A 13,644-nucleotide genomic window follows, 5' to 3' on the forward strand; every position below is an offset into this window, starting at 1 on the left:
GCACTGTCCTGGGTTCAGCAGTAGCAGTCATGTTTCTCCTCCTTGGTAGCTGGTGCAGTGCAGTGTTTTGACTTTCGGCTCGGGAACAGAGCTGATAACAATGATGTTTTGGTTTGGCCAAGGACTTTGTGAGCCTCATGCTCTGCCAGGGAGGAGGGGAAGCCAGGAGGAAGCAGAGACAGGACACCTGACCCAAACTGACCAAAGAGGTATTCCATACCACAGCACGTCATGCCCAGGATGTAACTGGGAGTTAGCCGGAAGGGCTGGGAGACTGCAGGGTTGGAGGAGGTATCGGTCGGAGCTTGGTCGGGCTTGGGGGGCTAGTTATCGGTCAGCTGGTGCTGCGGTGTTGTATTCTCTTCCCTTGTTATTTCCTTTATCATTATTATCATTGGTGATAGCAGTAGTGATGTGTGTTATACCTTAGTTACTAAACTGTTCTTATCTCAACCCGTGGGAGTTGCATTCTTTTGATTCTCCTCTCCGTCCCTCCGAGAGCAGGGGGAGGGCAAGAAAGGGGGGGAAGTGAGCGAACGAATTACCTGACTGGGTTTAAACCACGACAGCACTAAACACAAAATGTATTTAAAGAAACTGAATATCAACTCCCTGCCTCCAAAATACAATGGTGACATTTTGAGCAGCCTCAGTTAGAAGAAATATGTGCAAACTATTGTTTCTTTGGAATTTGCCAATTCAATGAAGTAAAAACAGTTACATGGAGCATGGAGTTTGTTTGGTTTGGGTTTGTATTTATTTTGTTTTGTTTGTTTTTTTCTTAAAGCTGTAATGGAAACCAGATGGCTTTCTCAAGCTTTTTTTGTTCCATGACAGTTTGTCTGCTTGGCCTCCCAGCAATAATGCTGTGGTGTCTTGTGTTCATCTACCAGTGGTTTTGAGCTTGCAAGAGTTTAGAGCAAGTGAGAGGATATGATTCTTCATTGGTGCTGATCAACACCATTGGTTATTATTCTCCTGCTCAATAAATATGAGGCATTTTTTTGCTTTGGTTGTGTATGTGAATACTGATATTGCCCTACTGCTATGTGTTTGTAGCACTGATATCATTAAGGCATGTGGATAGCTCCAGGTAAGGACTGGTTTAGTCTGAACTCACATAATAGTGAAATAACTCTATTCTAAAGGAGAAAAACAGTTAGCAGTTGTTGAGGATATTGACTTATCCTGTTTCTTCCCAGTTCACTATCAAAGTCAATTAGAGTCTTTTTGTTACATGGAGTCTTTTGTATACAATCACTGAATAATTAGGGTTGGAAAGGACCTTAAGATCATCCTATTCCAATCCTCCTGCCATGGGCAGGGACACCTCACACTAAACCATGTCACGCAAGGCCCTGTCCAACCTGGCCTTGAACACTGCCAGGGATGGAGCATTCACAGCTTCCCTGGGCAACCCACTCCAGTGGCTCACCATCCTTACAGTAAGGAATTTCTTCCTTATATCCAATCTAAACTTCCCCTGTTTAAGTTTGAACCTGTTATCCCTTGGCCTATCACTACAGTCTCTAATGAAGAGTCCCTCCCCAGCATCCCTATAGGCCTCCTTCAGATCGTGGAAAGCTGCTGTGAGGTCTCCACGCAGCCTTCTCCTCTCCAGGCTGAACAGCCCCAACTTTCTCAGCCTGTCTTCATACGGGAGGTGCTCCAGTCCCCTGATCATCCTCGTGGCCCTCCTCTGGACTTGTTCCAACAGTTCCATGTCCTTTTTATGTTGCGGACACCAGAACTGCACACAATACTCCAAGTGAGGTCTCACAAGAGCAGAGCAGAGGGGCAGGATCACCTCCTTCGACCTGCTGGTCACGCTCCATTTGATGCAGCCCAGGATACAGTTGGTTTTCTGGGCTGTGAGCGCACACTGAAGCCAGCTCACGTTCATTTTCTCATCATCCAACACCCCCAAGTCCTTCTCCGCAGGAGGTTCTGCTCAACCTGTAGCTGTGCCTGGGATTGCTCCGACCCAGGTGTAGGACCTTGCACTTGGCATGGTTAAACTTCATGAGGTTGGCATCAGCCCACCTCACAAGCGTGTCGAGGTTCCTCTGGATGGCATTCCTTCCCTCCAGCGTATCAACCGAACCACACAGCTTTGTGTCGTCGGCAAACTTGCTGAGGGTGCACTCAATTTATTTTAATGAATTCATCATCTACTATGTATTCCCCAGGCTAACAGTGGTGAGAAAGTGATTTTCACCATCAGATTGGCTGAAGACTAACTATACCACTTCCTCCCAAATGAGGCTTTAACTGTTAGTATCCGTGGCTTCAGCCTTGTTACATGACTGGGTTTCACTTTGCACTTGTGTGCAGAGTAATAATATGTGAAACCATTATCTCCAATTTGCAACAAATACACTGCACACAGCATCACAGAACTCACTGTGTGCTTATCAAAGGTAGCTTAACCTGAGTGCTTTCCGAACTGTATTACTAATGTTTAGCGGGTTGCTCTATATAAATGTTTTTTCCTGTTTGCAACTTCTTGTAAAGTTGGTTGTCTCCATCTTGGAGACTTGAGGCTTGAGGTGCAAAGAGTAAATTTTTAGGTGCTGAAAATCAGGTTTTGGTGTTTCCAACTGGCTAGTCAGTTCATCTACACAAGTATATTAGGGGATGCTTTTGAAAATGTTGAAGGAGGAATTATGTTTGGAAGTAAACTAATGGCAATTCCAAGCACTTCTTTAGCTCTTTCTTACATTAACTGAGACATGTCAGTATTTGCACATCACCTGCTAGCAACGAAAGCGGCTATAGGCAGTGGTCATCCTTAGAGCTATAGTTCAGCATTGGTTACTATGGAAACCATAGGTGACCTACATTTTACTAAAAAGTGATAAAGTTTCTGTGATTTTTTTTTTTAATTTTTATTTTTCCTTTAATGAGGGACACCTTTTGCTTCTTAGGTTTTAGTGATTAGTCTGGAATGGACACAAACATCTGGAGCAGAGATGCCATTTCGTTGTTAAACCACTATTTACAATTAGTAGAAAGTATTACCTTTGCTGTCTTGTCAAATTGTGGGTTCTTAGGAAGAAGGTAACACGATTTCATTAATTGCAATGTGCTTTATAATAAAATATAGCTATAAGTCTATGGTTTATAATGGCTTGCAGTGGAAAGACTTATGAATGTATCTATTTGACTAATATTACAAGTCAGTTGGTTCCTGTATGAAGAAAGTTACTCAAACTATTGGACTTTGAGTAAGCTTCAAAAATGCTTTTGGGTTTAGTAAATTCAGCTTGTGTTGCCTTTAAAGGAGTGAGAATTTTTTCCAAAAATGAGAATATACTGCAGACACTGTTAAAGAGCATCCAGAAGAGAGGACAATGTGTGACATTTGAAATAAAGCTTGGGTTGGCATTTTGAATATACATTTCTCACAATGAGATTAATACAGGAGGGTAAACGTTGGCTTAAGAGCATGTGTCTAATTGAAGTCATTAAATGTTGTGTTTGTCTAGAACTTTGGCTTGTGGATGAGCCAGGCCTGTTCTACTCTGCATTGTTTATTGTACTTTGTAGTGCGAAGGAGTCTTTAGTTTCACAGATATTAAGGACAGAGAAAAGCTAAAGTTTGACTTATTTGGGACCAAACATATTTTCTGTGATTACTTTGTGAACCACCCGCAAATTACTGAAATCCTTTCTCATAGCCATCGGTCTTCTTACGACATTAGGTGGGACTACTAGAGGCTGAGATGGGATTATATAGATCCATAACTACCCATATGTCATGGTTTAAGCCCAGCCAGTAACTCACCATATTTTGCAGTCTTTCCTCACTGTTCACATGTACAAGATCATAGGCGTCCTGCTGCAGCTGATAATGGAACCACCTCCTGATTTCTCCTGTATTTCCCACTTCTCTGCCCACGCTTCTTTTGTAACCCTCTTTATTGCACTGAAATTTATACAGCCTGCTCAGTTTGCCATCCATGCTGCATGGCACACTGCTTCATCGCATCAGTTGTGTTATTAGGTTAGCAACCAGCTCATTTGTTTCCATACCTCAAACTAGAAGACATTTGGTTATTACCTTCTTTCTTGCTCTAGAAAGCTCAAGTTGGTTGCATTGTATCCATCTGCCTACATTGTGATACTTGCAAACCGCTGCAGTATTATTGGCAAGAAATATTACTTGCATAAAACAGCCAGTACTAAATGTTTTGGCGAGTTGATCTAGTTTGCCTTTATGATGCAGTTTTTAATTATCACCTAAACTTCCTGTAACATGATCAAAACCTTTGTATTCTCCAGATTATTTTGATCCTAAGAAAATCTTAAGCATGCCTTAAATAGGTAACGGCTGGATAGAAAGCACTGTACCACTGATGCTCAAGATGATAGCAAAGACAGTGTGTAGGAGTTGTATGCCCAGAGAGCCGTGATCTGTGCTGAAGGAGGGTATGAAAGTCACTAGAGGTCTAACTGGAATGTGTACCAAAGTTTTTTCATAATCATGTCATTCTGAACTAGCGGCAAGGACAAAGTACCTTCCAGGCATATCTGAAGTGTGTCTCTACTACTTCTGGCCGTAAGCCTCTCTCCAGGTGTGCTCAGTTTTCAGTGCCATAGAAGGTGAAAAATGATCAAACTGCAGAAACCAGACTCCACATTCAGAAATGTTGAAATTAATATGCTTTTCTGATCCTCTGCAAGTTAAGCAGAAATACTGAACCAAGATAAGAGTCTGACTTTATGTTAAAGCAGGATCACAAGTGTTAGGGGCCAGAATGGAAAGTGACCCAAACAGGCATCTGTAACAGCAAAGACAGACCAGAACTGCTGCTGGTTTGTGCTACAGGTTGCTTTCCCCTTTACCACAGCCATGTCCACAAGTGTGTAATGTGGATCAAATGTTTTTTTTCTTTGGTTTGGTTTTGTTGTTGTTTTTTTGTTGTTGTTGTTGTTTATTTTTGTGGTTTTTTTTTTTTCTTTGGTTGGTTGGTTTTGTTGTGTTTGGGTTTTTTTTTGTTTGTTTGTTTGTTTTTGGTTTTTTGTTTTTAAAAACTATATCCAAAAATCTTTTTTAGAAAGATATCAAACCTTGCTTTAAGGACTTCAACAGATGGCAAGTCTGTCACCTCTTGGTAAGCAGGATTAATGTTTAATTATCCTTGAAGTTACTGAATTTTGTTCTGTTCACTGAAATACAGGAAGGTTTTCAGAATCCCTGTAGTGCCAGAGCTGAAGTAGCTTGTGTGTAGCAGAAACCAAATGTGCATACTGGCTATGTGCTTAAAGGTTGTATGATCATTTGGACTAAAGCATCAGGTCTGCTCTTCTCAAATATAAAATATTTCACAAGTTAGTAAATAATTGTTTGAAATAATTAAATATTTTGGTAAAATAACTTCTGTGGCTTACTCACATGCTGTTATGACTCTTTTTTTTTTTTTTCCCTCAACGTGGTCATTGGTTTAATGTCAAACAAACAATTTCTCTGTTTATTCTGTGAGTGTGCATAAGGCATCTCTAATACCTTGATAGAAATTCTAAGTTTATTGGTATCATTTTAATGGTAATGAGACATGAATTTCATTTTTTTAAGGACAGATTAAGGAAATGTCTACAGACTGAAAACATGATTTCAGAGGTCTAAAAATCTCCTGAGAGAAACTGGCGTTCACAAGGTCAGTAGTACAGTAGCAGTTACTCATGTGCATATATCTATAAAATTATACAGGTCCAGTTTCAGTTTTGTGCCATTTGATGGTACAAAACAAGGTGTTATGTTTTACATCTCAGCAGATTTTATTAGCAATTTTAGTACATTAGTAAAAAAAAAAATCCAGCTTCCAGCTGCAACTTTGTTTAAAAATGCTTAAAATTCATGCTAAAAGCTATTGGATTAGTATACATCAGCAGCTTCCAATGTGACTAGAATTAGGAAAAATGTTCCTAACTTGTTGCTTGTGTTTGTAAATGCATTAATTATTCCATATTTGCATCTTCCTTCACTTGCTTGCAGAAGTATAAGCTGTTTAATATTTTGGAAAAGGAAACACAAAGTTATCTGAAGAGGTACTTTCAAAGATTCTATTTTAATTTGTCACATTATGATGTGATTTATTTTTTCCAAAGACTGGAAGTAATGGATATGATTTATTCAGCCACAAAGAGCTAGCCAACACATCTCAAATAGTAAATGTGTTCAGAGAACTGTGTAATCAGTATAATATTTTAATAACATCACAGAGTAATTTAAAATGCTTGATAAATGGCAAGAAATGATAGAATCTTCTCTTGGATAATGTGTTCATAATTTGTGGCAAGCTTTACTCAGATACTGGAAAACGTGTCTAATTGCTATCTTTAGGTGTTTGTTATTAGAATCTTATTTTTAAATGCTACATATACTGATGAAGGAAAAATGAGTAAGCATGAGTGTACTTAACCCTTATGCTGAAGGGTCTGTTTGAATTATAGATTAACTGTGATATGAGTGCAGACATTAAACTGGCTTTTAATGAATGACCATGGATCTAAATGTATTAGTATGCTGCTTATGTACAGCATCATGTGGACATGCACATCTAGGGCAATAGTTCATGACCAAGGAATTACTGATCTCCTTTTTCTGTTTACCTTGTTGAATGTTTGAACTTATATTACTTCTTTTATCCTTATCACGTGTTACTGAAGGCAGTTGGCAGTTGATTCTATTTCTGTAGCTTATGCCATATGAGTATTTGATGACCCTCTACAGTAGAGAGGAGGATGCATGCTGCTTAACGAAGGCTCACTTGGCCCAATTTTCCTTAACTGCATAAGGGAAAAGGAATTCATTAGAATTTTCACATAATATTTATTCAAGAAAGAAGTTACTGAAATATTTTTCTTTTGCTATACTCAAGTTTTGTGAAGTGTGTTTCACAGTAAGGTAGAAACATAACGGAAAAAAAACCCTGCAGAAAATAGTACTGCTGACTTAAGAGGTGCTCCATTAAGTTTGATTGGTAAATACTGCAGGAAAACTTCCCAAAGGGTCCTTGGTGTTACTGTTGTTCCACTGCTGGGTGCAGTTAAAAATGTGGTTTAGAAAGGTAATAGACCAATATTCCTTTGGTGGCTGCATCCGAGAAGGGGGGCTGTGGGGAATTTTCAAGTAGCAAGTAATTTACATTAAGGCAAGCCAGACAGTTTACTGTTATTTTCTGCCATTCTCTAGACAGGCTGAATGTATATGGAAAGTTTTGGGTAAATCTTCAGAAGTGTGTTGTGTTTGTGTTGTAGTATAACAACAACTTCAACTTGTTTTGAATTATGGTATGTAAATAATTCTTGCAATGTAAGGCTTAATCATACAGTCATTACTGAAATAAAATTTTTGAAAATAAGGCTTAGTATCTACATGATTTTTAATTTTTTTTTTTTTTTTTTTAACCCCTCCTTGTCTTCATAAATTCTTACTGGGTTTTAGAGACCAGAGGAGGCTTGGTGAGGACTCAATGCATCAGCCATTCAGAGCATAATGCTCTGAGGTGATCCCCAAAAACAGTGCATTAAGTTCTATTCTGTCTACAAACTGTAACATTTTATATTAAAAATAATTTTAATTCAAATTTAATATTTACATGAAAAGGAGAACATATTAGGATTTCTTAAAAGTACACCATTTAGGAATCTGAGCCCAGTTTTTCATAGCGTGAATGTCTGTCATTTAGTTGTATACTTCTATCAAATTTCTGTAAAATAGTGTTGTATCACATTGTTCAATCTTTTCTTGGTAAGAGTAATATTTTAGAGCTCAAAGGTACTGTAGTGTCTAACATAACCTGTTTACTAAGTAATACTTGCCCATCGTATTTTAGCATTTATTGTTCTGTTGAAAATGGAAATAAGAATCCTGAAAAGCAGCCTAAATCAAATTCAAGCAATGCAATTGTTTGTGAAATACAATTGCACAGGACAGGTTGGCCCCAATTTACACAGAAAATCTGTGTTGCCGTCTCAGAGAGTAACTTCTGGAGTCACTTACAAAACATTCACAAATAAGAAAGACTGTTGCCTGCTTTTGTACAGGTAATATCCAGGAGAGCTCTTCACTCATTGCCAAATTAATGGATAAAGGAAAGGACCTTAGTCAGCCCTCATAGAGAAGTCCCTGATTCCTGTAGGAGTCTGGACTCCTAGTCCTCGTACCTGCTAGTAACACATAGCCCTTGGGTATAGCAGTTTGTGTGCTCATTCATTTCCATGAATAAACATTTAGATAAGAAGATCATAGAATAGTTAGGGTTGGAAAGGACCTTAAGATCATCCAGTTCCAGCCACCCTGCCATAGGCAGGGACACCTCACACTAAACCATGCCACCCAAGGCTCTGTCCAACCTGGCCTCGAAGAAAGATGTCTTTCTCCCTCCTGATTTTCTCATTCACAATAATGCGTAGCAGGGAAGAGCATGTGATTCATAACTGACCATGTGATTTGATAAGAATATTAGGCTTGTTTAAAAATTGCCTTTTTAATAAACAAAATGCTTCCTTTATTTTGGTAAGCATGAAAACATGTCAGATTTCTGGACTGAGTTTCTTAGATTCATAATGTTACTGAACTTGCAAAACTTGATATAATTGCACCTGAATTTCTGAGTCACCATTAGACACTAGGAGACACTTACTGCCTACTGCTAATTCCTGGCTATATCTGCTATCGTAAGCCTGCAATGTGAAGCCAAGCTTTTGTCATATTGTTCTGATTTGAGAGATGGAGAAAAGATAAGAGTTACCACCCCCTCCCCGCTTCTCCATCTGGTACTTGGAATTAAGTTTCTGGACTATGTAAGAAAGCAGTTAAAAGGGGGTTCTTTTTTAGGCTTCATTTAGTAAATAGCATAAGTAACCTATCTAATACCTGAGATAATAACAGAAGTAACAGAACAGTTAGTTATTTTTCTGGATGTTTTTCTCCTTGCCCATCCTTTTGTGAAGGAGAATTTCATCCTATGTGCTTTTTAAACAGCACGTTAGCTGCTGTAGCAAATTCACAGGAATAAACAAATTCCAAAACAATGGCAAGCTGGGAAAATTAATAATTTAACTTCAGATAGGTGGGACCTGCACAGAATTACGACTGAAATTTTTTGCTAAGGCTTTTGTGTTAACCCCTGGTTAAGTGTTAAAGGAGCTTTAGAAATGCTTATTCTGTAGCTGTTTTGTGAAAATGTTAGTCTTCCAGTTCAAGCGTCTTGTCACCTCAGTGACAAGTAACTTCCTCAGGAACTAACCTATCTTTCCACGCTTTGTGGACTCTTATTCTACACTTCCCTTCCCATGCAGTGTCACAACAGTGCCCACTTAATTTCTCCCTGTGGATCAACCTTCCTCAGACTTGTCAGCTGTCATCACAGCCTCGAAAGTGCAAGTGTGCTAAGGTGTATGCTTTGATGTGTCAAGCAGAACCATTTTTCCATTTCTGAAGTGGTTTCTTCTATCTGTATCTTACTGGATTTGAATTTCTCTTTCAGTTGCAGGACGGACAAATGACAGAAATTTCTTCATACCTGTAAGATGACAAATACAATTTTGATGGAACAGTTTTTTTCTCTACCGTACATAACAGGGAGGAATTGCTAGCTGATAACCATTCAGCTTTTATTTTTTTAATTCATGTCCATACATAAAATTGCTGTCCACATGCCAATCTCTGGCTAACAACAAAGGGACACTCCCCCCTCCCCAACCCCAAAAGAAAACCAGCCAAACAAAAACCCATCCAAACCAACCAGCAAAAAACTCCACAACAAAACAAACCCCAAAACAAAAGCCAAAGTAAAAACCAACTACTGCTCTTGAAATGGCTGCATTCACAAGGTTTGATGGTAGTGAGGATGGGGATGAAAAATGTACACATTCAAATCTCCATCCACTGTCTGAAATGGGGGGAGCAGAGAGATCACACAAATCACTAACCTAATTGTGCTAGAACAGCTGCCCAGATATCACAACTGTGAAATCTGTAGTAGAAATCTGATAAAGTTGTTTTTTAACCACCGTACCATCTAACTTAGCTCTATGTGCTATACTGCAGTATCTAGATCCACTGGCTGATTTAAGATGTTTAGCTGGTGGGGACAAATCCTATGAGAGTTACTGCACAAATGCTGTATTATAAATCCTCTTCAGTGATGCTGGCATGGTGCTAGCATGTGGACTCGCTTAGCGCAGGAGAGGTGTGAGACATGCAGAGATTTACCACAGGCTATACATTTCTGAAGGGCATGTTTCTCGCTATCACAAATGCAACAGTTTCTCATGCCAGGATCTGTAAAACTGCAGAACAACTGAACAGAGGATATTTCAGGAACAAATGGCACAGTCTTATTTTTGAAAGGAACACAATTTAATTTTATGTGACAATGCCTGCCTTTTAATGCATAGCATAATAAAGCCTGAACCCTTTGGCTGAGGTCAGCCTATCTACCAATGTCTTCTTTAGGCATAGAAAGAAAAACTCCTCTTTTCCCGTGAACATTTTCCAGTGTTTCAGTACAAGAGTTTTTAATCAGAAATCACAATATGGGAACTTAGAAGGTTTATGTGACTATAAATTCCCTCATAGCACTTTTCTCCCTAGAAGTTAGAAATACAGAATAAAAAGATAAAAGGCATGTGTCCCACGTTATAATTTGGAGAACAACTGCTGCAGAATTTCTCTCATAGTACTAGGACTTGTATTTTAGGTTGTGTGGCTGTGGTTTCATTTTTGAGAGTTTTGCTCAGATACCATTACTGGGTATGGCAAAACCCAGTATTTAGACAGCAAAATAAGTTTCTACATTTTGTACCTCTTATTATGTAAAATGCGTAAGTTGTCCATTTCAGGGCTGGCAGCCAGTTTAAAAATCCTAAGTAATTCCACTGGAGAAGATGTGTGGTATGTAAAGAGTAAGCACCTTCATAGGATCTCTACCCTTTTGTCTGTGAAGATACATATTTTGTTGATAATATGATGAAGTGTTTGAAATGTGAACCAGGGACTTCAGAGACTAGTATTCTAGGCTGTAGAGTTTCCTTCCTCTGGGAATTTGAAGAATTCATTAAAAAAATCTGGCCAGCAAGGTGCTTAAGTTATATTCATGCTTAATGAGAAGTATTCTGGGAACACTGTATTTTTAATATCTGTTCTTACTCAAATGGGGCCTTAAAAACCCAACCATCTAAAATTAAAGCAGAATAAATAGTTAAGGATGCTGAAGAGCAACTTAAACCCCATATTATTCACTTAACTATTTTAACAGTCTGTTTCTTCATCATCCCTGTTATCATTTTGATTGTTTGAAAAGCATTATAATTCAGTGGTCCAGGTTAGTACTAAAGTCCTAGACACATTGCTGTTATTTCTGATCCATCAAGACTACAGCTCCTTTATTTTCTTTATAGCAGTCTAATGAGGTCAGAAAGGTCAGAAAAAACTAGCAAGAAAGGTCAGATTGGCTTATGTACGGGTCCTTTTCTATAGGCTGATACTCAGCATGCTAGGAATGGGTTGGGTTATACTCTTTGGATTGTGCAGTGAAATAATGACATGACCAATTTGACAAGTAGTCTTCATTATCCTTTCCCACAAATGTATTTCCACAACTAGAGCAATTAGTAGGGATTATCTTTGAGAAGATAAATTCATGGCTTTTAACTGCTTTGTGTGCTCTAAAATAATGCCAGACGGTTAACATTTTTCCTATCTGAAGAGTATTTCTTTTGTGAATTCAGGTGACAGGATATCACCCTGTATCAGAAGAAACAGATTTCCCCATCCACTTACTGCTGGCTTAAATTTTCAAACTTGCCACTGTAATTCCACCCCCACCTCCCCTTTTGTTTTTCTTTTATACTTTGTTGTTGACAGAAGTGCAAAATAACTCCTGATTGATTTTTCTTCCTGTAATTATTTTACAATGAGACAGACTCTCTCTAGCTGGTGATAATGAATCAAAGTTTTTATTTTTCATCACTAAAAGTTTAATTGTGGGATAAGTAACAATAAGATGTTTTTCTTTTTTTCTTTTTTCCATATGGGGAAGCTAGGCATGGAATAGTAAAACTGCTCAAAGTCTCCCAAAATTGTCCATTAAAAATGGCTTTCAGGGTTTAACTGTTCATGCAAAATTACTTCAGGTCTCTGCTGCCAGTCTGATCTTAGCAGTTAGGCTCTCCGTTTCACAGTGCAGAGAAAAGTTCTGAAATATTGCTATTAGTTCAAGTATTAATAACACCTCTATAGCAAAAGTAACAGTTGTGTAGCAATTAAGTGCCTGGCAGTTTCCTTGTAATATTTCTCTAATAAGAATGCTTGCTATTTGTTGCTAGCTTTTATTCCTACTGTTGAATTGCACACGATCAAGCTGTAGCTTGAGAGTCCTCATTGCTTATTACTCAGTGTCTAGTAAAAATTCCCCCACATTGTATTTGATGTTTAATGTGTATGTGGGCCTCTGAATTTTTGGCTTTGGCTGATGCCTTGGTTTGGGGTAGAGGGCTCCAGTGCGCCTATGACTAACAGAGTCACCTTGTTTATATGCTTAGATTGAATAAAACAATGGATGTGTGGACAGGCAGGAGTTCTCACTTCAGTTCCAGTTCAGGCTAGATTTCACTCGGCTGTCAACCTGTTTGGCTTTCCCACCCCCACACATGCTAGTCTGAGGTTATTGATGTATTTTCACCAAATTCTCAGATTTTGTGTAGCAAAGTGATACCTTTCATATCTTCCCTTTCTTTTTTTTTTTCTTTGCACACATTACAGTCTGTGAATATTGCCTCCTGAGTTTGCTGGAGGCTTTAGATGCAAGCAGATTGTTTTTTATGACTTTTTTTAATGGGTAGACTTATGTTCCTAGCATAAGTTGTGTGTTACAGTACGATATTTCTGCTGTTCTCATTCATTTACTTTACTCTCTCATTCAGTTACTTTAGGACCCATGTGCCTTGGTTTCTGCATATATACATTAGATACAAATGTTATTTCCTAGATCTCAAACATTTCAGCCTTATCTTCCAGAACCCATCTTCAAGAGTGTACCGTATTTCAGCTCTTCTGAAATGTTGGCTTGCCTGTGCTTATTTCCAGTCCTGGTTCTTCTCTGCTCCTAAACTGCCACTCAGTGTATTTTTGAAAAGGCACTTTGTTTTTTCCTTCCCTACCCTACAACTTTCTATTCAGTTACATTTTCAGTTGCCTTTTCATTTCCATTTGTGCTTTTTCTGGCTTATCTAAAAAAAAAAAGTTACTCTATGATGCCTATGCTAACAATAGATGTATCCCTCTCAGACCTTTACTGTAAGGTCATTTTCCAGTAAGCAGTTTGTCTCTCCTCTAATCTAGCTAACTGAACTCATCTGTGAAGCAAAAAATCTTATGCAGACTTTTTAGCATCTTCCATCTCAAGTATCACAAAACCCTCGCCTCAAAAAATATTTTCTTTCTTTGTTCTCATGCATATCTAATACTGCTTCAAAAGGGATGTTACTGCATCTCTTCATATCTCCTTTAGCATCACACTTTTTTTTTTACTGTCATAAATGTATATTCCTTGCCTCTGCCTCTTGAAATAGAGGCAAGTTCTTCCTGATCTTTCCCTTTCCACTTACCTGTGGGTTCATAAATATTGGTAA

General features: G+C 38.4%; 1 protein-coding gene across 5 annotated transcripts in view; it reads left to right on the forward strand.

Annotated features, from left to right (window-relative positions):
* CSRNP3 (cysteine and serine rich nuclear protein 3) overlaps positions 1-13,644 on the forward strand; it is a 101,712-nt gene that overhangs the window by 38,761 nt on the left and 49,307 nt on the right. The window lies entirely within an intron of this gene.

This window comes from Pezoporus flaviventris, unplaced genomic scaffold, assembly GCF_033815535.1.
Source record: "Pezoporus flaviventris isolate CSIRO_AGI_PZ_B2104156 unplaced genomic scaffold, CSIRO_AGI_Pfla_v1 ptg000001l, whole genome shotgun sequence".
NCBI classification, from domain to species: Eukaryota; Metazoa; Chordata; class Aves; order Psittaciformes; family Psittacidae; genus Pezoporus; species Pezoporus flaviventris.